Raw genomic sequence first — 26,623 nt, 5'->3', positions numbered from 1 at the left:
GTGATTATTGTGCTTTTCGATATTTGTTCAAGCTGATGTTTTCTAAAGCACTGTTCCCATTGACACCATGCTGAGTCCTTTGGGAAAATCCACCTGGAGGCATGTCTTGACTGACAATCACCATGTGTTTAAGCAGAGACTGTAAAATTGAAAAAGAAATAGATGGGAGTGCAGTTCTGCATGTCTGGAGCCACAGTAGGATCTGTATTACACCTGATTTGATCAGAGACTCCTTAAGCTATTCCTACTAAATTCAGATCAAAATTTGTCTTTAAGCAGTTGTAGACCTAATATTGTAAGTAAAAGGGTACAAATAGCCTTTAAATGATAATTTAGTTTACTACTATCTTGAAAACACCTTACTATATTGTAGACACCAATGAATATTTATGAGATAACAGTTAAAACTCTACTTAGAAACCCACTTTCCACAGTATTTACTCCATCTTCATTTAGCAAATATTTCTGTTCATTTGCAAAACCATGCGTGAAACACACTCCTTACTCAGGATAACTAAACTTGGGAGAAACTGCTGGAACCTTAACCACTGATTTTGAGGTAAGCTGAAAGAGGAAACAAAACCAGAAAATCAACTGCCTTTAGGAAGAACGGATTTGGGAGACCAAAAACTCCTGCTTAGGTTTCAGTTGACTTTAGAGTCCCCACCAATGAGAAAGGCTTTTATTATCTGAGAAATAAGACAACTGGAGGTTTTACAGAGATGTACGTGGTCAAATTCAAACCCTAAAAAGGTCTGTACCACCTCCAAGAGGTCCCTGAGGCCATCTTTTAACCAGCTTTGATCTCCAGGACACAGTCTTTTGGGCTAAAGGAATAGGCAGTTGTAGAAGACCCCAGATCACAGAAAGAGAGAGGAATGATATGCTGAACTAACACTGAAGAAATTTATTCTGAAGGAAGAAAATGGAAAACACCCTCATAGCTGGCATATATGTGCTGTAACTGTTTCACACAATCACCGGGGTCCCTGACATGTATCCACCAGAGTCCCTAATAACCCAGCAGGCTCAGCTCCTCATGAACAGGTCATTACCTACCACTTGCATGACATTCATTTTGGGGGTATTACAATTCAAGTGGCTGCTCAGCTGGTAGCCTATAAAGAGTCTTGCCATATAATGTTATTTTTCATTTTCTGCCTCAGTGGAAGACCTGCTCGTGATTTATCGGCTGTAGCAAAGCACAAAGCCATAATTTTCTTTTATTGAACTCGCTCTGGGTAGCCATCACTCTCCAGAAATGCAGATGGTCATCTTATTCTTATTCGTAGCAATGGGATGAATGCCACAACTCTGCTGACAAAGACAGCAAAGCAGCCATTTATAATAGTAAGAGAAGCATTCCATTTAATATCTGTGTTAGCTGCACATAGTTAGGCTTTTTGGACACTGTTGTTACAAGATCCTGCTCTGCTAATACTTTGGGACTTTACAGCATTTAGGCAAATTTGCATAGCATGTGTACTGGCATCCAGGTGCGATTTCTGTGCTTATGGCAAATGAAACTGAACTATACCCTGCTACATACATAGTTGGCCTCCAATTGAACTCTAATCCTAATCAGGCTTTATGATGTGTATTTGAGATAGTGCAGTCCAGTAATTTGTCTACCTCTTCCCTTATTTCAATTTCCAGGGGCATCCACACAAGTGCAGATGAAATTCTGGTTCTGGATCAGAACTGATGAGCTTGAGTGAATTAATATATTTAACTATTTCATTGTCAATGGAATTAAGGAGGTGACTTGCAGCTTCCCTTCCATTTCAGAAAATATGGATTTAGGGAATTTCTGGCACCAGCATGATACACAAAATACAGTGTCTCTGTTCTAGGGTGAGAAGAGTGGCAGTGAATTATTCACAGCAACTAGTGGAGTGCCCAGAGACTTGCCCTGTGATAACCGGTGAGTTTGTGGAGAACCAAAATATGGTGTTGAATATTAAGCAGAAAGGGGCAGGTGTTTTCTAATAAGCACCCTGCTGGATCCTGCCAAAGGGCCCCCGTACAGACCTTAACAGCTGAATCTGGAATGTGCCTCATTTCATCACAGAACTGGCTATTGCCACAGCAACCACTCTTGACTAATAATTCAAAGAAACAAAACCGAGATGCAAGTCAAATCCAGAAATTAGAGTATTTAGTCGTTTGGAATAAGGGGAGCTTTACCTAGCATTTTCAGTGAATGGATTCAGAGCAAAAATTCATCCAACATCTGCTAATGCCACATTTTAGTATTGCCTCTTCAATCAGAGTAAATTATATAGCTTAAGTGTTCATATCACCAATTAATCTCTTCTGAATCAGATCTGCATATTAGTTGCTTGAAATAGGCTTAATATAGCCATAATTGTACAAAACATGAATACCATTTTTCATAATAATTAGGTAGTCACTTTGCCCTTTTTCTCAATTTGTCTAAATGCTCATATTTACATTAGAAGTTAGCAGTTAATTTTATCCATACAACCCTTCTCAATTACTCCATTGGTCTGTCAATAGAACCTTCCTCTTAAGGCACCAAACCTGTGCAAAGTATAAGTATTCAACATTCACTGCATCAGTTTCCTAAGAGGCCCTTTTGAGAGGGTTGGAACTCTGCTCCAACAAGCACATGGCAGGGAAGCAAATAAGATATTTCCCACTTTGGAAAAGGCTCAGTGAGAGGAACCAGGCACACTGACCATCAGATCCTTTCCTCCCAAGCTGAGAGCAAGCCAGGAGCTGTGAGAGGGCCACGGAGCCTTGTAGAGCACTCTGCCACGGAGCCTTGTAGAGCACTCTGCCTTGTGCCAAAACTACCCAAGCATTACAGTGCTCTTCCACAGCACAGTCTGAGTGCCTCATTTGCTACAAAGACCCCAAAAGCAACTAGGAGATAATTACTCTGACCTCTGCTTGTTGGATGTTGATAGAGAGAGAGTTGATAGCAGCATCATGAACTGTCCTCATGTTTCATTTCTTGATGTGCTGTAAACCTTTGACTTGCTGCCAAAATTTAAGGTTGCCTTATGAGATAATCCCAGCTAAGAAGTTCAGTTTCTATGCATCTTCCTGCCCTTCTGCTGGAGACAGGGGCATGATGTATTTAGCTAAGAAAAGAAACACAAAAGCTTAAGGGCTGTGAATAATGATCTTGAATAAGTTCGTGCATTTGCAAAACAGAGATAATACAATTTGCCCTCATATTAAATTTATAAAATACTTCTCCACTGCTGGAGTCTCTAAATCCCTTATTAGACCACCAAGAATTCTCTTATACATTTCCTGCTGGTTTTAATCGCCTATTCCCAATTTCATGGATGTTTTCTTAAAAAAAAAGAAACAAAACAAAACCAAACAAACAGAAATTTTGCATTTCAGAAACAAACATAGCAGCACTAAGGAAGAGCATGAGAACTGGCTTGCAATAATAACTTAAAAGATACTGTAAATGCTTTATTAATCCTTGGTGTTGACAGCTTGGAATGCCAAATTATCTGTGTTGCACTGAGCCATGAAACTATCCCATGAGATACTAAAGTCCACCTTGAGACAGCATTGAAGGCAAAGCTTTGATCCTCAAGGCTGACTTGAGTAAATCATTATTTTTAAACTCTTTAATCCCTCATGCATCCGAAGCACATAATTTTAGTAATGCATTTGATTTAAAGTTCTTATTACTTCAGAATTTAGTCCAACTTCTACCAAAAATAAAGTCAGAGCTCCCAGGGGCTCCAGACAGAAGAATTACTCCTGCTCAGCTGCAATTCTCCATTGAACTGATGAGACGACAGAAACAGTGTCATCAGGAACCATAATTTGACCTTCTTTAGGTGCTTTTTGCTCTTTTACTGTATTGCAGTGCAGCATTTTCTGGAGAGGAGGACCACAAGAATTTGAAATCCAGAGGTTTTTCATTTCAGTTCTTGCTCCCACACAGGATCATGAGATGACTGCTAGAAAATAACAACAGCTATCACACTTAGTAGCAGACAGATTAGCTCAGATACACCAAGCTAAGGTTTGGGACCTTACTCACACTGTTAAATAGAATTCAAGCTGTGTGGCGTTGCCTCATCACTCTACATAATGTTTGGTCAAGGGTTTCCCTTTGGTCCCCTGTGGTTGCCTCATAGTCTGATTTCATAAACACCATTTAATTGTGTATTATTCTCAGTTCAGAGCATTTAAAATAACACTATGGCAGTGTCACAACTCATCAAAACAACATTTTATCAGTACAAAATGCAGGCTATAGGTTGCATTATCAGGGGTTTAACAAAAGCCTTGAAGGCGCAAAACATCTTAGGATATCATTAGGGAGAGGGGAAAACAAAACTGGTCCTGACAACACAAAACAGTGCCAGACTGCAAAACAAGCATTAGCAGCCCCAAGGGTTCATTCCTGCCCCCAGTCTCTCCTGCAGTAGAGAAACAGCCATGGATCCCTACATACTCCAGCTGCCCTGGTCCATACTGTAGGCTCTACCCTGTACAGGGCTGCCTCAGGCTGCCCCTCCCTGTAGGCATATGTCTTGTGCAGACAAATGCAAACTCAGTTTCTGCCTGTAATGCAATGATAATAACATTTACCCAATTACTCTCCATAAAGTTTGCTTTATCAATGCCAATATACTGTTCATTGTGTTGAGAAAATATATCTTCTTTGTGAATACATATCTTCAATAAAGAGAGTAAACAGAGAGATGTTTTATATCACTGCAATTGCAAACTGTACCTGTGATTTAGGCAGTCATTTGCCAAGAGCTGTAAAACACACCCACTTCTGAAACTGCCTTATCTATTAACTGTCAGTTCAAAATCAAAGGCCAAAACGAGCTCCTGCTGGCAAAAATAATTAGTGCCCGAATATTGCCACAGCATTCTGCTCTCTCTGCAGCTCATGGAAGGACTGGAAGACTGGAGAGAGAACATGGGGTGCTCAGCTGCAGGATAACCCCTCAAACAGAAGCTGCCTATGGGAAGTATGACCAGCAAAGGTGAGAGGAGCTGTATGTGCATGATCAGAAATCCTGCACACTTCCTGCTCGGCTGATCTGTGTGTCTGTTAATTTTCATGGTGGTGCTGTAACTCAGACCCCATTCCAGTTGAAGGAAGCTTATTTTGCACAATACTCAGTGTCCTGAAATAAAGCCTGTCACTGCTGTCTCAAGCTTACATTGCTACCAGGAGTCAGCGAATCTCAGTGAACTTGACAATGTCTTTGGAAAACAAATTTCTTACTTCTCAGAAAAACATCACGCGCTGAGTGTGAAAGGGATGGATAATTCAATCCCTTGCTTTGCCTGCTCTGCTCTTTTCAACTCTGTAAGTCTTCAAAAATCTCCTTGCTGGAAAAAATGAGCTGAAATGTGGATGATCCAATTCTGTTTACCAGAAGTATATATTGAACATATGTGTCAATGAACCTGTTTTCTAGATAGCGTTTTTTAAATCACAATCAGCTAAATATTTCAGATTTTTACTCTTCCTTTCAGGGAACAAAAAGAAAGATTTAGGCAGGGGAAAAATAATTTTAAAATAGCCAAAATTTACTAGCTTAAAGCATCATTATTATTCAGTGAACACTGTTTTCATTTAGTACTGCATACATGGCAAAGGCTACAAATCCACTGAGACCAAGCAAGGGAAAGTATGCCTTCACCTGCCATCCTGAAAAAGAGATGAATGCTTGTCCTCCAGGTTATGTCCAGCTGACATCATCCCCTTAAAACAAACTTGTTTATTTAAGCTGCAAAAAATTACAGTTCTTCTATCACCACCACCACGTGGCGGTAAAAAAATGACCCTAAATAGAGGGAAATAGCAGAGACCCTACCATGCACTGAGTTCTCAGCAAGCAGTTTGGTGTCCTTGCTTTTAGGTGCTTGAGATGCTGTACGTCTCCCTGTTTACTTGCGAAGGACCTCATTTCTACCATAAGAGACACTTCAGTATAATAAAATGTTTTCCATAGATTGCCCCTCAGTTGCTCTTTCTGTCACTAACTTCTCCTGCATAACACACAGAAATCAGTGCTAACAACAATTCTGAGATCATTTCAATACATTGCAGACCTCCCTGCTTAGACGTGTAGCTTAGCAGCACCTTTCAGTCTAGCTTTGCAACAGCAGATTAAAAATATGACCTCTGAATCCCATTTGGTTGGCTAACAGACTGAGGGCTGAGAGGGAGACAAAAATCAGACCTCTCCAGAAGTTTGACATGCTGAATTTCCATATTGGTGGTATTGAAAAGATAGAAATAGGAAGGTAAAGAAAATGTAGTGTGACTGTCCTTTCACAGCTAAAATGAGCCATAAAAGAATTGCTAACAAAGAAATTCACTACCTATGAATACAGAATTAGCAACTGTAATTCTTACAAGAGAATCAATTAAGATCAGCACCATGGTAGTAATATATAAGTTTATATGACAAAATAATTATCTTCAACAGTTCATTAATATTAAAAAGTGTTATTAATATTACTTTAGAAAACGTTCTTGACATGTTTGTAGCTATACATTTTTATGTTTTCTGTGTATTTATAAGTCCGTAGCTCTACAGAATTTGAGCACCTTATAACTTCCAAAGGAAGACCATTGTTTCTACTTTCTTTTCTTCAAGGGAGAGTATAGAGACCATGAAAAACAGTAAAATGCTCTACATTTTGTCTATAGCTTTGCATATTCACTGTAAACACAGCCCTAGTTCTCGCAGTGTAATAATGTCAGTCAAAAGCTTTGTTATCTCACAAAAAGAAATCCACAACCAACAACTGTTGTAGCCAACTGAGAGAAATAAAATGTGGTTCTAGATTCTATTTCCACCTATAAATTCTGCTACAGACACAGCAAGGATCAAGCTGAACATGACACAGAAATTATTGTGTATTCGTACGAGGAGGTGCTTACCAGTTAACACACAGCAGAAGCTTTATGCTCTGCATTCTATGCAGCAAGGGGATGCTGCAACCTGCCATTCAAAACAGTCCCTGGAACTGCAAGCAGCTGTGGGATTTGGGGAAAACAGTGAGGTTGTATAAGCCAGTTGATTATCAAAGGCAAAGAAAGAGTCTGTGCAACTATCATAACACTCAGGCAAACTATGGGTTCACAGCTCCGTGAGGCCCAATCACAGCCACAAGCTGAATGGAGAGAACAGAAGGCTGGTGAGACATTTCTTCTGCTGTTGGAAAAAGTCAGTGACTATCCTAGAGGCCTGAAGAAACAGGACTGAGTATCAACCAGAACAGCTAGATTCCACCTCAGGAAGACTAAGCTGGAAAGAAGTGGCAAAATTTCATAATGAAGAGGTGTGAACATGGGCAGCAGGGAAAGAGGTCTTACAAAAGTTCTCTTACTTTCTTTATCATCTCCACCATGACTACTTCCCTCAAGTTTTTCTTATTTGAAATACCATCTCCTTCCAGTCATTGTCCTTCACCATTCTCTCAAAAAGTGCTTCAATCTTTTAAAGTTCACAAAATCCAACCTGAGCTAAGATATTAAATATATGCATCTTGAAGATGAAAGGACAAGTGAGAAGCCAGAGACAGAATAATTTAAATAATGGAAAAAATTCTGACCATGAAATCAAAAAGTGGGTGAGCTTATCCCACTCCTAAAAATTCATGCACTTTCCCAACATCCTCTTTAATTCATATTGCCTCTTATGTCTGCTCTGTCCATATCATCACTCCCAGGAACTCTCTCAAATCTTCTTGCCTCTGCATTCTTTGTAGGATGCTGCTTAGAAAACAGATGTGCTACACCATGTTAGTTGGGAGATCTGAAAAATAGGGTGAATAGAGACATTCTTCACATTAACAATTCGTCAGCTGAAACTAAGAAAAGTACATGCAGAAATGCAAAAAAAAAAAAAATTTGAAACACTGACTTGTGAATTTTAAATCATTACAAGAAAGGATATGGGACTGTAGATTTTCTCCACTGACTTGGATACATAGATACATAAATCACACTGCTCTTTCAGAACCACCCCATAAATAAAATCAGACTCAAATGTGCATCAACATGCCTAATTCAGAGTCAATAACTTATTTAGTAATAGCACATTCTGAGGTGTGTGAACTCCACAGTATGCAATATACAGAAAAAGGGTGATAGCCTTTTTAGCAGTCCATGAGCTCTTTAACAACCTCCACTCTTGTTCTGTGTCCAGAAGGCTCATGAGAGCAGCTGCATACAAAATGAACTAGTTTCCACCTGGTCTGTATGATTAATAAATGCATTTACTGGTTATTACTATAATTATCCATGTAGGCAAAAAACTGTGCAATTCCTTATCAGGATTATATATAAAGAGACAGTTATATCATGTTAATATAGGAGAATATAGCTAATATGATTATTAATACGTGCTAAACTTATTCAATTTAATTCTATTATAAAATTACATTATTTATATAATTGTATGATAAGCATATATTATTTTGCAAGTATGCATATAAATAGAATATTACCCAGCTCCAGACATCAGTGTTTGCGTTGAGCTTGGAAAGGATGTTCCTGAGGCTGCTTTAGACTACAATTTCAAGTTTTTGCCTCTTCCTCTTTGGACTCCTCACAGACCCTTGAATCTCGAGCAGACCACAGGATTCCACAATCTGAGAAGATTTACCATTATAGTTAAAAGGTACCACAAGATAAACCAGACTTTCTGCTTAATTATAGTGCATTATGGAATAATTCTGTTCACCATGCAAGTACAGACAACTACAGTGGGATATGTTGCCACCTTTTAATTAGAAAAAAAAATATAATGGAGGATGGTCATGTCTCTAGTTCTTTTTTAGATGGATGGAAATGAAGTAAGGCATTTTTGACACACAGGAGAAACACATTCTGCAGGGCACTGTGTAGGTATTCTGTAGCTTGCACTAGAAATGCTTTGATATTACATGAATAGATGTGAGAATTATGATCAGACTGCATTTAGGTGAGTAGGTAAAGAAGAAAAGCAAAGTTGGAGTTTTAATGGTGTTTCACCCCATTCTGTGAACTGTGTACTTGAACTTGAACTTCTAAAGCTTTATTAGTGCACTTCTCATCTCAAAGCAAGGGGCGACCCGTAACAAATAACATTCAGAAGACATTTATACACCCACTTGCAACATGCACAGATAAAATTGATATAAATATAGTACAGGTTTTAAGATTCTAACATACACATATCTCGGAATTGAGTGCTGTAGAAAAGAGACATATGGGTAAGAGCATAATTTCTTTCAAATGACATAAATTCTTATATTGGAATGAAAACACGGCATGCTGTCTGTGCTACATACTAAATTCATTCTATTTTTTATATACACAAATATTTCATAACTTTGTTGATTTAAAACATTTCTACCTTTTCACATTTCCCAGCTATTAAAGCAAATCAATTACTTATGGAAGGTTATACATTGCCAAGACTGTCCACACAGGACCTAGGACTGTGTTCTTTATTTTATTATGCATCAACATTTTTTTATGTGGGCCTGGGTGGCCTGAAAATAGCAATGACTGGGGCTAGGTGTGAGTTAGAGAACCTCTTCATAAGCTGGGATGTTGCTGTGGTGCATCCTGGCAGTAAGTCTGAGTCTGAAGCAGAGATGGATGTCACACATACTTTGTCCTCTCTTTACCTACAGAGGTAGTCAGTGAGGTATAGATTCTAGCCATGAGCTGGTACAGATGTTTGACCAGCAGAATAAAACATGCTGCCCCAACAGCTATTGCACACATCTTCAAAGGAAGAACTGGCTAGTGTCATGGAAATATCTCACAACCTCCACAAATCCAACACACCACAAAGCCAACAAACCACAAATCCAACAGCACTATACTGCAGGTTTTGGACTGGAAGCATCAAAATACATGTGAGAATTTTAAGCATGTGAACTAATGAGGGCTATGCATAATTCTCTTCTGGGTGAAATATAAGACAGGTACTTACAGTGTATCAAAAAATTCCCAGACAATCTCATGAACATGCTGAAACTTTGGCATAGAGACACTGGCATAAGAGTTATTCAAACTCCAGCTATATTCAAATTTCAGCTGCTTTGTTTACAGTTTTTACAAAACTCATAGTTTTATTCGCATTTCTTTTTAATTAGTAATTTGACTGACACCATATCAGTCACTACCAGCTATCAAAACATCACAGGCTCTATTCCTACTGACTAGCAGGAGCTCCCCATTAACTCGCTTTAATATGAATGTCTAAGGTTATTCTGTGTGACAGCAAATACAAAAAGCATGTCTTCATTAGATCCCAAACTGTTCACCAAAAATGCATTTGGAATCACAGAAAAAACTGCAGCTGCTTCAGAAACAGAAGATACATTGCCATGTTAGGCATCCCAATACAGACAATGCTGAAAGAAAAAGAAGCCAGTAAGGTTATATTAAAAGTTCAGTCCAAACTCTGCTTAGCAGTGTGAATACAATTGTCTGTCAGACAAAGAGCATAATTTCCAACACTGTCAGTCATTTACCACAGAAAACTATAAAGCTGCATTTTGAACTGGTCAGAGCCCAGGAGACTTCACATGAAATGAAAAGCGGAATGAAGAAATGCCAAGGAGGCAGCGAACTGTTAAAAATCTTTCTGTTTAAAGAAAGAAAGAAAAAAAGGCATATTGAGAGATATTTTAAGCCAAAAATAAGAAAAAATCAGAAAATAAATATCATTTTAAACAATTTCTTATGTGCAAACATTCCATGTGGCCGTGAGCATATAGTAATCTCATAAGTGCTGTCAAACAGTGCTCACCAGTCAAAGCACTTTCCCAAGTTTTATTGCAATTCCTTAAATTTTATAGAGGTAGTTAAAAGGGATGTGAAGCAAAGGCAGCATTCTCTTAGCCTTTTATGACAGACCTCACAAATTGCTTTATTCTAAGGAAATAGCTACACCTATTTCCTACTGTATACAATAACGGTGCTTAGGAAATAGTTATTTGAGTGAAATCAATTGTAAACCAGTATTCTTTTTATTTTATATCTGAATTGAACTCCAAAGATACTGCCAGCATTAAATGTTCAACATTTCTTGGCCATGTAGAAAATTAGTAATGGATAGGAGTATCATGCTGCATTACTTCTGGAATTACTACAAAAGACTTAGTAAGACTGGGAAACAAAAATAAATACTAAGGGGAAAAAAAAGCTATTTAATCCAGAAATATAACCAGAGATATAGCTTGGGGTTTGGAGGAATGATTTAAGAGTTAGTCTTTCTTTACATTTAGCTAGTCATTTGAAAGAAAAATGCTTCTGGAATATCTTTACAGAACATAAAATCAAAGCACAAGTGAACAGCAAATCCAAACAAAAGGAGGAAGTGTTTGCTATTCAGATCTGCATCTCTGTGAGGAAGAGGCACTCACTATTCCAGGACGTGTGTGTAAGATGAATGTTAATCTGCCTTGTTAAGATACCTGGCCAGGTTTTTTTCCATGTGACCCAAATAATACGACTCTAATTCGCAGACACAGCACTGTGCACAGGCATTCAGTCAAGGATTTCTAGAAGGTCAAAAGAAAAGATGCCAGCTTCTGCAGGACCTCAGCAAGAAGGGGATGCCTCACTCATCCAGCTGCCTTGGCGGATCCAGACGGGGACAGAGGCAACCCTGAATGCTGATGTTTCAGCTGTACATGGCAACACAATATTTGAAAGGGCACGTTTGAAAAAAAAGTTAGCCTTTCAAAGTTTTACCTTTATTTCTGCTACAATCATTCAGCAGCTATCTAATTTGTTATAAAAAATGCATCTGTCCTCATGAATGTGTTTTTGTTAGAAAATGAAGTTTATCTAGATAGAACCTTTCATCTCTAGATAGAACTTTTCATATCAGTAAATTTCTCATTTCTAGAAGTGATATCAATTCCAGGACAGGAATGGAAAGAACAGCTGTACCATGCTGGATCTCTGCCACATCATCAACTCTGCCACTGGCCAGTGCAGAGTGTAAGAAAATAAACATTTACCCGCAATACTGCCCCAGCTTCCTGCAGTTTATCGAGGCAGATGTAAGAATTTTCTTTAGGCAGCCTTGCTTAAATTTTCTTTCATGAATCTGTCAACTGCTCTATAAAACCTTAACATTTTTCAGCATCTTGTCTTGATAATTTTCTTGGCCGAATTACCCATTATATTCAGAAGTGCTTCTTTTTGCTGTGAAACTAACACCTTCTAATTTCATTTCAGGTCTCTCTGTTTTGCACTGGAAAGGATAATGAACTCTACTCACGTTCTTTATGTCAAGCTTTAGGGGCTTCTAGCTTGTTGTCCCTTCGCCAGCTTTTCTCCAGACTAAACAGTGTTAGCATACTTAACTTCATATTATGGAAATTTTTCAATACCCGTGATTATCTTTGTTATTCATCTCACTAACTTTTTAAACTATTTTACATTTTATTTGAGATAGGGGAACCAGAATTGTTTAAGGCATTCAAGATCCAAGCCTAATGTGGATTTATACAGTGGTATAATAACATTTCCTTAAAATTGTGAAGACAGCTTGCTTTCATCATACAAAAATATAGAGATAAAGCATCAGAACTTAGAACTCAGTATCTGTAAATAGATTTAGACAATATTCTTAAATATCCTTACTGTCCCTAGGGCAATCTTATTTTCATATATATCCAAGAGAACCTACAAATCACTCCACTCCAATACCTAACAGAGACTAACCTGCATTACTTCCTGTTTTTTCATAAGGCAAGGATCCTGCTCCTTCTGCTAACATCCATATGGTAGTTGCTACTAATTCTGTCAAATTATTAAGTGATGAGATAAAACAATGATCAGCACATTAGAAGAACCCAGATAAAATCAGGCAGAAGACAGTAGTAACTCAGCTTCTTCTCCCAGCCAGTGCTGAGGTCGAACATGGGACTGCCATGGAAAAACTGCTTCTCCTGTCGAGAAAAGTCAATCAAGCAGATCAAATACTATAAGGTCCACCAGTAAATTTCCCTTGCAAAGTCCTACACCAAACAGGTGGCAAAAAAAAAGGGTTTAAGTTCTCATTTTAGTTCTTTCAGATATCTGCATAACAGAAACAAATGTTACAGGACTGCTCTAGGCCTGGGCTCTGTAGCAGCTCCTGGCAAATTGCAGAGCAAGTAATGCTCCACACTGAGGTGCTCTGGCTGTGACATTGCCCATGACAACCTGATGGAAGTTGTTATATCTGCTCTATCAAGCCTGGCAGCAGCAGACTACATCTTCCACTTTGAATGTTGTAAAAGTGTTATTAGGTTGAATGGAATATTTCATTTCATAAGCAAAAGATGCGTGAGGTAATACACCAAATCATAACTTAGCTTCTCTTCCCTGCATCCCATCCTCACAGCAAACTGCTGAGTTGTGTGTTGACAGGTCTCTTCAGACTGAAACTTTAACATCACCCTTCAGTTATCAAGCCCTCAGCAAACCACAGAAGGAATAATCAAAGGCCTTAAGGCTTTGTGCTGGAGGGAGAAGACAAGAGAGCTGCACTTAAATACACATACAGATGGTGTTCACACATTTGTAACATATCCAAACTGAGGTTGTCAACTGGTCTGCAAGACGTAACACCAGACCATGATGTTCCAGGTTGCAAGGTCAGCCAACAAATACCCTGGGAACTGCTCCTCAACACTGGAGAAAATCAAAGGGAAAATTATCCAGCATTTCTCAGCTTCTATGAGCTGTTCTAAATTGTTTTATGGAGGGACATACATCATTTCTTCTTGTAAAGAATATCTATGGTACCAATTTCCTACCAACACAATACAAAGTGAGACAAGAAACAAATATCTGGAACTAGATATATATTACTTGGCTGAGCAGACTAAATGCAATAAAACTGAACTGAATCCCAAGAGTATTTTAGTTATTGTGTATAGCACCTTTAACCACTGCTCAGGCTTTCTTCCAATAATGTAATATAAGTTTAAAGATTTTTGGGTCTTAAAAGAAAAAAAAAGTTAAAATTAAACCTAGCACTATGAGAATGTTTTCTAGAGAAAGAATTGTCAGGGTATCTATCAGGATGTTCTTGCTCAGATGTCTAACAAATAAGGATTTATTTTTGGATGAAGCCCTGCACTGGAACTGAGGATGCTTACATGTAATCAGTAGCACTGCCATCAGCTTCTTGCATGACCTAGGGCCAGTCAGTAAATTACTCTTTTATTCAATTCTTTTCAGTGAAGACAATAATAGGTAATTTTTCCTTCTTGTGTTTATTTAGCAAGCCATTTGAGGCAGAGACTCTTTCCACCCTCATATATATGAAGCACCTATCTCAAAAGAACTCTGATTGTTTGTGCTACTGTAATAGGAGTAATTACACATATTATTTCCTCCAGGTATCCCCCTGTTCTTTGAAAGTAAACTCCAGGATCCACAGGATCACAATGTGGTCACCAGTAGAGGCAGGATAAAACTGTACAAAGACGCCCAGAGGCAATGTGAGTATTAAGTAACACGGTGTATATGACTGAAGCACATCTTGGCAAGATATTCCAGTTCATTTAAGCACAGAATTAGCCTTGATTAGCTGTCAACTTTTGCTATCAAATACCACCTATTTAATTAAGTTATCCCTTAAATTACCCATAATAAGAACTGTTGTGGCTTAGATACATGATGTAGCAGCTGTAGAGAAGACTCTCTTAGACTGGTGATTGCAGTATGAAGGCCTGACATCTGAGGATACCAAGTTACATGGTGGTTTTTATATTACTTTTATGCATTAAAAACAGAAAGCAGGTCCTAAAATTTACCCACTGTTTAAATTATAGTTCTTCCCCTATAATATTTCCTTCTTCCAAAGTATAATCAAGCCATGCCTTAGGGTTTTGTTTTTATTCTAAACAAAATTTAAGAAAATGTTATTCTGAATAGTAGCTACTACAAAATATACTCTTAACAGTCAACACAACACAGCAGTAAAAATTGTTTAACAAACTGACCTGTCACTGTCTTCTCTACCTAGAAAATGAAGTAAATGTGACCAAGTGTCTCAGACAAAAGACTGGGAAGTAAAGGAAAAAGGATTCTTAAAATATATCAGCATGACTCTGACTCAGCTGCCTTTAACATTTTTTTCTCCTCTGTTAAAGGCCAATCCCCTTCCAACATCTGAAAAGTCAGGTGGTCAAGTAGTTTAAAATCTTGTTCTCTATATTTAGAGTGCTCAAAAAATTTCCTATATAGACTTTCTGTTGTCATCAGCACAAACATGTGCTCTGGAATGTTTCTGCAATGTCAGTCGAAAATAAAAGATCAAAAAGAAAGGTTAAGTAAAAAGAAAAAAAAACCCTAAAAATTATTTTTCAAACTATGTAAAACATGGTATGATTTAATATCATCAAAAGTTTGCAAGAGTTTCATGAGCATTTTTACTTTGATTCATAAAGAAAAGGTATTTTGGTTAACACAAAGGACTGAAATGAAAATAACATCTGACAGGATGTCAGGGATTTCATGTTTGTCAGATATAGGATATATTATCGACAACTGACCTTTTGTATTTATATTTTAATGATCTGTAGTTCTGATGATTCATTTCAGAATCCCAGAAAACTGCACTTGCCGAAGATCTTTTTCCTTGGGAAATATCACTAGCTGATACCGAAACCTGTATCCCAAGAGTTTTGTTCCATTGCTTCAGTGGATTTTCAACCTCTGTTTGTGATTGACTCTTTTGTCAGAATTTATGTAAGCTACAAATTGGATCTAAAAATGTGATATCGCACCATATTTTCCGAAACTATTCCTAAAATAACCCTTCACTAGGATATTCTATGTGATGTGCGTTTACGCTACTATTTTAGATTGTAAGTTGTGAAATGAACTTCAGCGTTCAAGTCGTGCTTCTATATCCTATAAAGGGCAATGTTTGGAATATGAACAAAATTATGGTCTGTCACTACAAAATGACATTGTGTTATCAAGCAATATCTGGCAAGATGAAACAGTTGGATCGGGATCTAAACACTTTTGATATTCATCCAAAGTGAAGAAAATCATATCTGTTCTGACTGGTTGAAAATTGTTTTGAGCAATTTATCAGACCATCAATGTCAAAGTTACTGTTGTGAAGTACAGATTGAGACAGTAATTTTGGTCTCAAAGACAAACTTTAATTCCAGCATTAAGAAAATATAATATTAACACACATTGTTATAATTTAGACAGCTGTCAAATTAGTTGTGCCATGAAATGAGCTTTGAGAGCCATTAACATGCGAAGATACATTGTTAATTACATCAGTGGTAGATGATGCACTGAGTGTGCCTACCAATGAAAGCATCCTTAATGGAAAGCTGTAACATGTAGCTAATGCTGTTTGTTTCATCTGAATGGCCCTCTCACTGGAAATAGCCAACATATAAAATCGAAATTTGCCATCAGAAAAGTTGCTTCAGCTGTTACTTATCCAGCTCATCACAGGCCATTTTTAGGACATAGAACTCTGGTCTTTTATCAATTTGTGTTTATTCAAGAAAGTAGAGCAATAATACATAAGCAAACCAGATTTTGGTACAAGTAGTGACCCGATATCCAACAGAACAAAAGAATTGCCTGACCCCAAAGGACTAGTGATGGTAACCCAAAAAGACCAATTTTTATACTCTTCCCTAGATCTGTCATAGCTATATACAAACTGAACTAGGTTTTAATCAGAAGATTTAATGTCACATTCTTGGTAGAAAAAAATGAACTGTAGCTCATGGGATGATCACAACCACAGAATATTTCACACCTTCTACATAGCTATGTTTTCTATGAGCTCCTTTGGCAATTTACCAAGCTTTTCCTTGGCACTATTGAATTAAATTCTCTCCTTTACTCTCCAGTTGTGCTCACCACCCCTTGTGAGCTCCTCAAACACAGTCCCATTCTACAACTAGTTGAAATTTTATAATTTTCAGCCTGTTTAAGTTTGGGTTGCCTGCTTGTATCATGGTTTTCATTATGCTATCCTTTAAAATTTCTTTTCATTTAATGCACTTCTGTACATTCAGAAAAATCCTGCACTTCAGGATTTTTTTCATGCTTGTCCTTCTCTGCGAACCCACAATCTCTGGGCCATTTGTCCTAATGGTTCTCTACACTTGCTCATGCCCAGAATGTTAAATCCCTTCTATCATGCCAAAGGGCACCATTTGTTCTTCCTAATCCCATTGCAAATATCCCTTCTACTGCCACCATCTACCCATCTCATCTGCTGTTTTCTCTCTGCACCACTTAAAATAATAGTCACGCATAGAAGACAAGAAAACTAAAACAATGCCTCAGAATTAACAGGAAGTCTTCATTCACCTGCATGATTTATTACTTTTATATTTCACCCCACGAAGCTGTTTTTTTATTACCTCTTTCTGTTCTGCCACACAAAGAGGCAAAGTTCAAGCAGAATTCCTGTGTCACCACTAGTTAGCTCACTTTTCACATACTAATTCACACTGCAAACCCAGTGAAGCAAGGATTGTTCTATTTAGATACCTTTTAAAGGCTTTGGGGGCTTAATTCCTCTCTGCCATGCCCAGATTCTCTACCCTAACATCACACAGCCCTTCTCTTTTACCTGTGAGAAGCCACAGCACTGTTTCTACCATTGCCTCCCTCTTCCTTCTCAGAAGCAATGAAAACATAATGTTTGTTTACTCCATGAGACAAGGTGAAACAGGATGTCTATCTAGAATCAGGATCAGGAGAAAAGACTTTAAAACTGGAAGATCCAAAGGGTAGGCATATCATTTAAAAGTGAAGGCTCATTTCAAAGCAATATAGGTCTCAGTTATAACCCTGTAAGAGTTTTTAACTGACAGAAACCTAAGAAGCTGGGGAAGAAATCCCTCCCATTTTAGAGACATTAATGTATCTAAAGGTGCTTGCTTATTTGTGTTATCCACCCAGTAGGATGGAGGCCAAGCACTACGACATAAAGCACCTGCAGTACTAGAATTATATAAAACAAATTATTATAATGCTCCACTAGGTTATTTATGACCCAAAGATTAAAAATTATGTACAGAGTCACATACACAGACTCCTGCACAAAGCTGTTCAGATTTGTGAGGTTAGATTGGTCTGCTGGAATCAGCTATATAATTCAAGGCTCTCTGGGATGAAATTCTGGCCAACTTTAATGTGCAGATTTACATCAGAGTTGGAGATTGGGTTCAATTTGTATCACTAATGAACAATTAGATGAAGCGAAATAGATTAAAAATCATCTTGCACTGAATGAGGTGTTCTCCTTCTTGTCCATTTCCCTTCACATTTGCATAGGAAACACCTCACAAATTAACAGTTATAGATAAAATGACAACAACATACACAGGAAAAACAAATAGAACAGGGTCAGTATACAGAAATGTACTGCACTCAGTGTCTCCTATTTTAGAGTTATATTTTTGAGATCTTATATTCACCAGTGCATTCTTTAGCTCATAAATGGAGTGAGAATCAGTTCTATGTCTGAATATCTTGGAAATTATATTGAAGCATAAATTCATATTTATGAAAATGAAAAAATCACACTTTTTCTTCAGATTAGCCCACTATGTCTTTAAATTTTGATTAAAATGAAACAGTACCAAATAAAGTTTATTAACCTGGAAGAAAACTGAACTCTATCAAGCCTGATGATCATATGAGATCTATAACCTTTACCTGTTCTAATCTCAATTTCTGATCTATAAAATATTGTACTCATGAATTCCTATTGATTGCTAACAATGCTTTTTTCAAAGGAGTTTATTTTCAGCATGCCTTTAATGGCAGTGTTCATACACACTGCAAGGACATAGAGCACTCTGAAATCCCCAATTGCTTTTTTCTTTCTAGGCCAGTCCTGTAGTGATGTTCTCCAGAACAGCTGAAGAGTGGTTTAAAAGAGAGAACATTTTTCTCTGTTGTTCAGGCTTTGATTTTTGTCTGCTCAGTAGAATCACTAATACACTTTGTTTCACGCATGTTTTGAGGAGCTGAACATCAGAGTTCAGATTTCCAAGCACAAAAGATTAACACAGACCACTTCTATTGAACTCTTTCTGTGGGCACCAGGCACAGAAGCACAGCAGGACATTTTGTTCTCAACACTCCTCAGAGCCTGTTTAGAGACCTGTGTCTACAGATGCGTTTCAAAATATCTAGTGCTTTTAGATGTTTTACTAACCTCACACTTCATGGGGGACTAGTCTTTTATTCCCCAGAACAAAAAAAAAGCCCCAGCATCATATTTTGTAAGAATATATTTATGTATAAGAACTTACTGCAAGAGGTAGCAGGGTCTTGCATGAGAATTTAACTGAATTAATCTTCATTCTTGTACCTCATGCCCCTAATTGTCCTGTGTGCTGTGCATGACTACACAAAGGGATGCCAAGGGAAAGCAGATGAACCATCACCAGATCTGGAGGATCTGGTAGTGCATGTATTCTTCTGTTCTGTTTGTAGAGTGTGTAGAGTGACTTCACTTCCCAAACTGGAGAAGATTTATAGAGCATTACCTCAAAATAAAACAGGGAATTAATTTGTTTCCTCTCCTGCCCACTATGTGACCTGACATTCAACATTGGACTAAAAACCCAAAACTTTGAAACAGACAGCTACTTTTAGCAAAAGCGAATGCTCAGATCACTAGATGCACAGTAGATTATAGACTAGCAATCCAAGAATTAAATGACAAAAACCAATAAAATAACTCATTACTCTGTACTACTTTCCAATTTATATCTGCAATCCAATACAGCTAATTTATCAGAGCATACAGAGTTGTGACAGATGAGGCAAAATGCCATCAGCTACAGACTTTGTTAACAGACTCATAGCTAGAAATTCTCAGAAAAATAACATCTGAGGAGCAGGAGAAAAATCAAGCAGTGGCAATTGGATTTCTTTTTCATAGGAGAGATGCTGAAGTGTCATGGGAGAAACAGGAGATTACAAACCACATACTCTGCATAACAAAGTTCTTTTTTTCCCTGGAGTAAGGATGCCAGTCAAAGCTCATTCGCCAATGACATATTGTAAGTTGACTGTATGACTTTATTTCTTCTGTCAGTAAAGGAAATATATGCAAGAAAGAGAAAGTTACAGATAAAAGTACTACAGGATATCTCCTCTGAGCAAAATCACCAGAAGGAAATGTAGATGTGTTACCAAAATATGATGTGAGAGGAATCACTCTCACTTTGTAAAACTTCCCTTCCATCTCCCACACCTGCAAACTTCTGGGACAGGAAGAAATTTGTGGAGTCAGTGGAACAGAAAAACCTTAGTGTCATTGTCAGCTCTTCCCTGACCTCTCCAGTCCTTTCCTTTATTGCGAGGGCAACCCTTGGCAATCCTGTTATCTTCTTCAGTACAGCCAACCTCCTGCCAAGAGAGCTCCAGGGACAAGGGCAGGACCTCTGCCTGAATGCAATAAAGAACAACAGGAAAAGTTTTATCCTGTAGACTGAGAATTCATCCAGGGTAAAAAAATCCACTGCTCTCCCTTATAATGAGGAGTTATCTCTCTCAGTGCCCCAGACTGAACCAACTTGTTTCCTCAAAAAAATTCTCAGAAGAGTTCATTTCAGGAGCTACTTTGCGTAAGTAATACTGACAAGTCCATACACATTTGGCTCCCTTTATCCTCTCATGTCATATTAAGGGCACACAACACAAATTCTTTGTGCCATGCTACAAATTGAGAATTGCAATGGGTTGTAAGGCTTATTATGCAGATCTTACATTGCTTCATGGTATCTGAACCACGGGAAAATACCAGGATATTTCCTGGAGTCCAGGAGAGACCAAGTGCCCAGCAGGATGAGCTAACCCTGAGGGGAGCATACTCAAGGTACTCTGTACAATATGCTAGACCTTCTAAAATGCAGAAGAAACACAGAGCAGTGCTTCCCACAGTTCTGGGAGAGCCTTGGCATTGTATACATGATTCCCTGAAAGACTGGGACAGACCACGCTGTCTTGTCCACTGCCTGTTCCTGCCAAAGCCTCTCACAGTGTCCACATAACCCACAGCCTACCAGTACTCCAGGCAGCACCTGGCTGTAAAACATAAACAGGATTTAGGAAGCAGAAAAACTACCTGGATGTTCCCCATGTTGTTGTTATACATCTCTGCAAGGTCAGGCAAGCACAGTACGACCTACAGACATTAACTTTGTGCCAGCTGTTCCCTTACTCCAGGAAAATGTTGTTTAATCTCATTTGCAAGAGTCTGATAAAAGAGAACCATTTGTCATCCACTTTAAATGAATAAATCTCATTTAAAAATCATTGTGTTGCAGCTGATATGTGATCTATATTGCTAACTTATCACTGCAAAAGCTGACAGACCCAAAATTAGATTGTCCAGATGCATATGGATATGGGGAAATAAGACTGAACGCCACACTGTCCCTTTGCTTCACTCTGCTCTGTGGTGGACTGAAATCAGAAACAACAACTCTGCAAAGCAGAGAGCAGGATTTTTGCATATTTCAGTCCTTTGAAAGGTGTTTCAGGGCCCTCCTGAAACAAAAGGAAAAGATGTTGTGGAAAACAAAAGATCACTGAAGAAGTCAGTAGTTTGAGTGTATGTGTGCTGGTGGCAATTGTGAGTTGTCTGTCCAAGAAGCTAAAAATGTTACAACCTTGTTTCAATTGTGTACACAGCTCCCATGCCTTTTAGGAGCTACAGGATGAAAATTGTTGGTCTGTTTTTAGGGGGTCACAGGAGTTTTAAGACTGCTTACATATTGGACATGCAATTATACCAGTCAAAGCTCATTTATCGTGTGGTAAGCCAATCTTGTGACTTTATATTTCTTATGTAAATAGGGGCAACGTGGGTAAGAAACAGAAAGCTACAGACACATATACCATGGGATATCTCCCTTATTCAGCATTGAAAACGTTGCTGCAAACTGGCGTGGGAAACAAACTATGTAGCAGAACCTCAAGACTAATAAACCCACAAATTGCTAAATGTAAGGGTTCAGAAGACGGAAAAGTATGAATTCCTATTAACCAGACACTTTATTCACAGATCACATCTTGTTTTCAGAGTTGGTAGAAATAATACAATAAAATATGACCTGCAACACCCCCAGGGACCTTCCTGAGAATATGATGGTAAGGATTAAAATAACTTGAGTTCCTAGTGACTTGTGTTCTATGTGCCCTGACCCTCCTCATTTTATTTGGGTGCACACACAAGCACAAAGTGGTTGAATCTGGCATGGGTGTGTTAAGTACACTACAGCTAGTGTGTGTACAGGCACCCTCTTCCTGCATAAAGGAAATGAGACAAACAAGGATGCCAGGATGTCAAAATGTCCATAAAATGTATCCCCGTTTTGACTGCTACACTTGTTAAGACTGCAAATAATCCTATGTACAGAAACACATAAGAAACATTATAACAAAAAAAGAAAAGGAAAAAAAACAAAAGAGAAACGAGAAAAAAAAACAAACCATTGAGGATCTCTCTGAAAAATCCAAGGATAACAGTCTATGCAGTGTTTTGAACCAAGTGCAAAGACAAGCACTGCCTCATGAAAGGCCTCTGTGTCTTTATGTATTTCTCCCTACTGAGGAAACTAATGGAGGATGCCTAATGCTGTATTTATCTGCCTGTAAGATGGGAATTCTGTGCAATGAAAAGTTACCAGAGAAACCAAAGGAGGTTTGTAATGCAAGAAGAGAGAGCTCTGGGAAGGAGATAAGAGAGGAATATTCTTTTCTAGCAGGAATGCTGGTCTACCTCCAGGAAGGACTGATGTCTAAGAGGAGCTAAACTGGGAAGATTCAGCAGCTTGGGAGACCAGTCACAAGCTACAAAAAGCAATTCTGGACCATCCCAGGACAGATCCAGAAGTCCAAAAGATGTTTCAGAGTAGTAAGAAAACTGAGGTATAGAAATATATCCAGGATTTATTGTTTTCAGGCTCTTTTTTAACCCCCAAGCAAATAAGGGTACTTAATTCACTTCCAAAAGGCACATACATAGCACTTACCCCAGCTTCCCGGAGGAGTTATGGTCCAACTACATCTGTAGTTGAAATTGTGAGAATGGGTGCTAAACATACACAAATGTTTGGAGACATTATGGCCAATTCTAAACCTAAACTAGGAAATCGTCAGAGGCACAAGGGAAGAAACAGCACTACAATCCATTCATACATACAAAAACTTCCAGCAGATGAGCTCAACAAAATAGGATCCAGCAGTCTGCTAAGTGTTAGTACTGCAAAGACTTGATTAGATCCCTGACAAATCATTGGGTACGTCTTTTCAAAATAAAGATATTCTGGATTATACAACCACACAGTTAACCAAGACTCAGAAATAGTTTTAATTAACTTTCAAGGACATTGCATGTGCTTGAACCACTTAACAATGCAGCTCATTCAACTTTTGACATGAGTATTTTCTGTGTTATGAGAATATTAGGAACAAAATAAAATTATGCAAATATGTCTCTGTGTCTTTCTATCTGTACCTGTGTTACTAATTTCCATTATATAGTGGAAACAATAAAGTTTCATTTTTTGGTAAGTATTACATCTCATGCAAGTCATTTTGTTCTTCATCAAATATCTGCACTGCCCCATACAACAGTGCATTCTATAAATCTAGATTACCAAAACATCCAGCCACTCTAATTTTACACACAAACACAGCGTGCAGTGCAGATATACTCTCAGCTCCATTTTCTTAGGTATTTCATCTTGCTCTGTGCTGGTGACAATGAAGTTTCTAACCGAGTTCACACCAAATAAAATGCTTGTCAGTAAAAGTGAGACTTTTCTGAGTGGATGCAGCACAATGGGTACAAATTCTCAGCACAGTAACCCCTCAGGTTTAATTGCCTCTACAGACACTCTGCACAAAGCAGGAGGTGACTTTCTCCACCTCACATAAACCAGCTCGTATGAGCTGTGCTGTTAGTGCTCACTGGAGTGGTCTCACAGAGACAGCATGGCATGCCTATAGCACTTTACACTCCTAACCTCCATGCCAATTTCTCATATAGGTAATCTCTAAGAGCCACCTGGCACAGACTAGGAATAAGAGAAATAACATGACAGCAGATTATCCACAATCTAGACAAGAACAGGTCCACAGAGACCTTGAGAGATCTACTGTACAACTTTTACTAATCGACTTAGGGCAAGCTCAATAGCTGCAAATAAATCTCTAGACAAAAGCTGACCAAAAAAAAATTTAAAAATACAGGATAGGAACCTGTTTATAGCCCACATACATCATCTAAAAAAATCTATGGAACAAGGAAGAAGACAAAAAAGAACAGTGTGTCCTCCTTTGTCTTCCTTCCCTTTAACATGGGACAAATGTTATTAATTTCCTTATTATCTTCACTGTTTGAATCTAAGTTCAAAAACAGCACTTCTAAAATAAGGTCAAGGTCATGCTCCACCTCATTGTTATGGAAACAGCACACAGGGTCAGGACTCATGTCTTGTTGAGATTTTGCTTTCTCATTGCAAGGTCCCTATTACCACGGCTTCTGATAGCATAATGCTTCATAAAGAAACTACTGGAATGACTGCACACTGAAATCAATAATATTTTTCTCACCACTGATAGAGATGTTGAAGTAGATTTCATAGAACTAATTGATTGGAGAGAATGTGGAGCAGTAAAGATTAGAGAGAAAGCAAAAAATTTATAAAGTGCCACAATCTTGGCATGTACAAGAAAGATCATTAACAATTCTACACCGTTCACACTAATCAAAAACCAAGGTCACAAATGCAACAAAAGGTAGAACAAGAAGTGCCCAAGCATCCCAGCCCGCTGCACAGATGATGCAGACACAGTAACAAACACTTTTGCTACTATTTTGTCTTTACTTTTAATTAGTGAGTATTTACTGTTATCATCCAAAATTATTTGAAACTTTTACTAGATACAAGTTTAAAGTTTAAGAACCTGATAGACTTCGAAGCTCATTGGAAAAGAAAAACCACTTTCAGGAAATCTTTCTTAGGTGATCTTTTAATCATGTATTAAATTTCTGCATAGTGCTGAAAACTGGCAATTAGTCAATTCTAGATATGAACAGATAAAAATGGGGTTGTCATGATGCCAAATAGCACTGACACTGAGAACACAAATACCAGCATTACAAACTTTATAGTTCTGTTATTCTCATTATTATTCCACTCAGTCTTTCTGGTCTATTGCACCTAGGCATGCAGGTCAGCTTTACATGATCATGTGTAAAATGAGAAAGAATTGTTATAAATCAAAACCATAATAATTTACAAGTTTTTGGCTGAAAGGCAGACATGTTTTTCTTCTTCTGAACAAGACCACTTAAATGAGCTCCAGATTCTTCTACTCTAAATATAAACTTCTCTGCTCCCAATTCTTCATTTTAATAAACTTATACTGTAGGAGAAAACAAGCATCCACATGAATGAAAAAATACAATCTGAAGTGATGAACTAGAGCTCCTAAAGCAGAAATTTGCTGCAGTTTTTGCAGACATGCTCATGCAGCCCTAAGCAAGGCTGTGAATGAATACATGAGTTCTTTTTGTTTAGCTACATCAGCAAGGCTAAGCAGCTCTTGGCAAGTTCATACCCCAAGGTTGCTGTATTGCTTCCTGCAGCCCCAGTAACTCCTGATCCCACAGACACATCCTTATGATATCCTCAGTGATCTCATTACAGGGTTGCCTCATTCTGTGAGTTAGAGAATATTCAGGCTGCCATGCCTCAGGCCTGCACTACACCACTTGTCTTGTTCTGGAAGTCAGAAATTGAAATGTGTACTACTCCCTTAACGTAAATGGGCAAGGTTTCTGCTGATAAATAAGAACCTTTTTCTTCTGCTGGGACTACCTAATTCAGGTGCCAGATGGTTTTCATCATCACACAGCAAGGAAAATATAAAAATATTTGGGGAGAAAAGGCAGAACTCAGGCAGGATATAACAGTGATCTGAAAAGATTGCCAGCCACTGTACTAAACAATGTTCCAATGGGTACAGAGACGCAAAAATTAAATGAAATCCAGATTCCACTTAGCCTCAAGGCAACACCTTCAGAAAAGATGTCATCTTAAAAAGAAAATGTTGGAAGCACAACCAGTTCAAACCTGTCACAAAAATCATGTGGAAGAAAGAAGTTATATGTAGGAATAACCAATAGGACTGGAATAATTTGGACTTTGAGCCTGCACTCTCCTCTCTGTGCTTAAGCCTTTAAGTGAGGACATTCTTTGAAAAGAAATGGCACTCCCAAAAGGCAGGTGTCTTCCCATGTGACTATAAGATTGAAAAGAAATATTATAAAATGCAAGTGATCTGAAATTTGATACTGGGGAAAGTAAACTGTCTTTTTTGAGGGGAGAGAGAACCTGTTTATTTTCCTCTAACTCACATGGTTTACAGAATGATCCGTGACTAAGGAACCAATGTAATTAGGGAACAGAATAATCTAGTAGCAAATGCATCTTAAATGGAGTTGAATGCTGAATAATGGAAGGAACAGGATGAACTCCTTGCATGCTCTGATGGCTTGTGCTCATAATCATTTAGAAAAAGAATTAGACATCTTTCTGAATAGCACAA

At 38.1% G+C, this 26,623-nt stretch overlaps 1 long non-coding RNA gene across 1 annotated transcript in view; it reads right to left on the bottom strand.

The window, feature by feature from the left end:
• LOC134556299 (uncharacterized) overlaps nucleotides 1-26,623 on the bottom strand; it is a 52,534-nt gene that overhangs the window by 7,147 nt on the left and 18,764 nt on the right. Inside the window, exons 4-6 of the long non-coding RNA XR_010081643.1 lie at nucleotides 8,488-8,631; nucleotides 7,591-7,793; nucleotides 2,911-3,110 (exon numbers count right to left, since the gene is read on the bottom strand). This is a non-coding gene — a long non-coding RNA (uncharacterized LOC134556299). The remainder of the gene's footprint in view (nucleotides 1-2,910; nucleotides 3,111-7,590; nucleotides 7,794-8,487; nucleotides 8,632-26,623) is intronic.

This window comes from Prinia subflava, chromosome 1 (assembly GCF_021018805.1).
Source record: "Prinia subflava isolate CZ2003 ecotype Zambia chromosome 1, Cam_Psub_1.2, whole genome shotgun sequence".
Lineage (NCBI taxonomy): Eukaryota > Metazoa > Chordata > Aves > Passeriformes > Cisticolidae > Prinia > Prinia subflava.
Note: the sequence above shows the minus strand (reverse complement) of the source record. Positions and strands in the feature narration are given on the sequence as shown.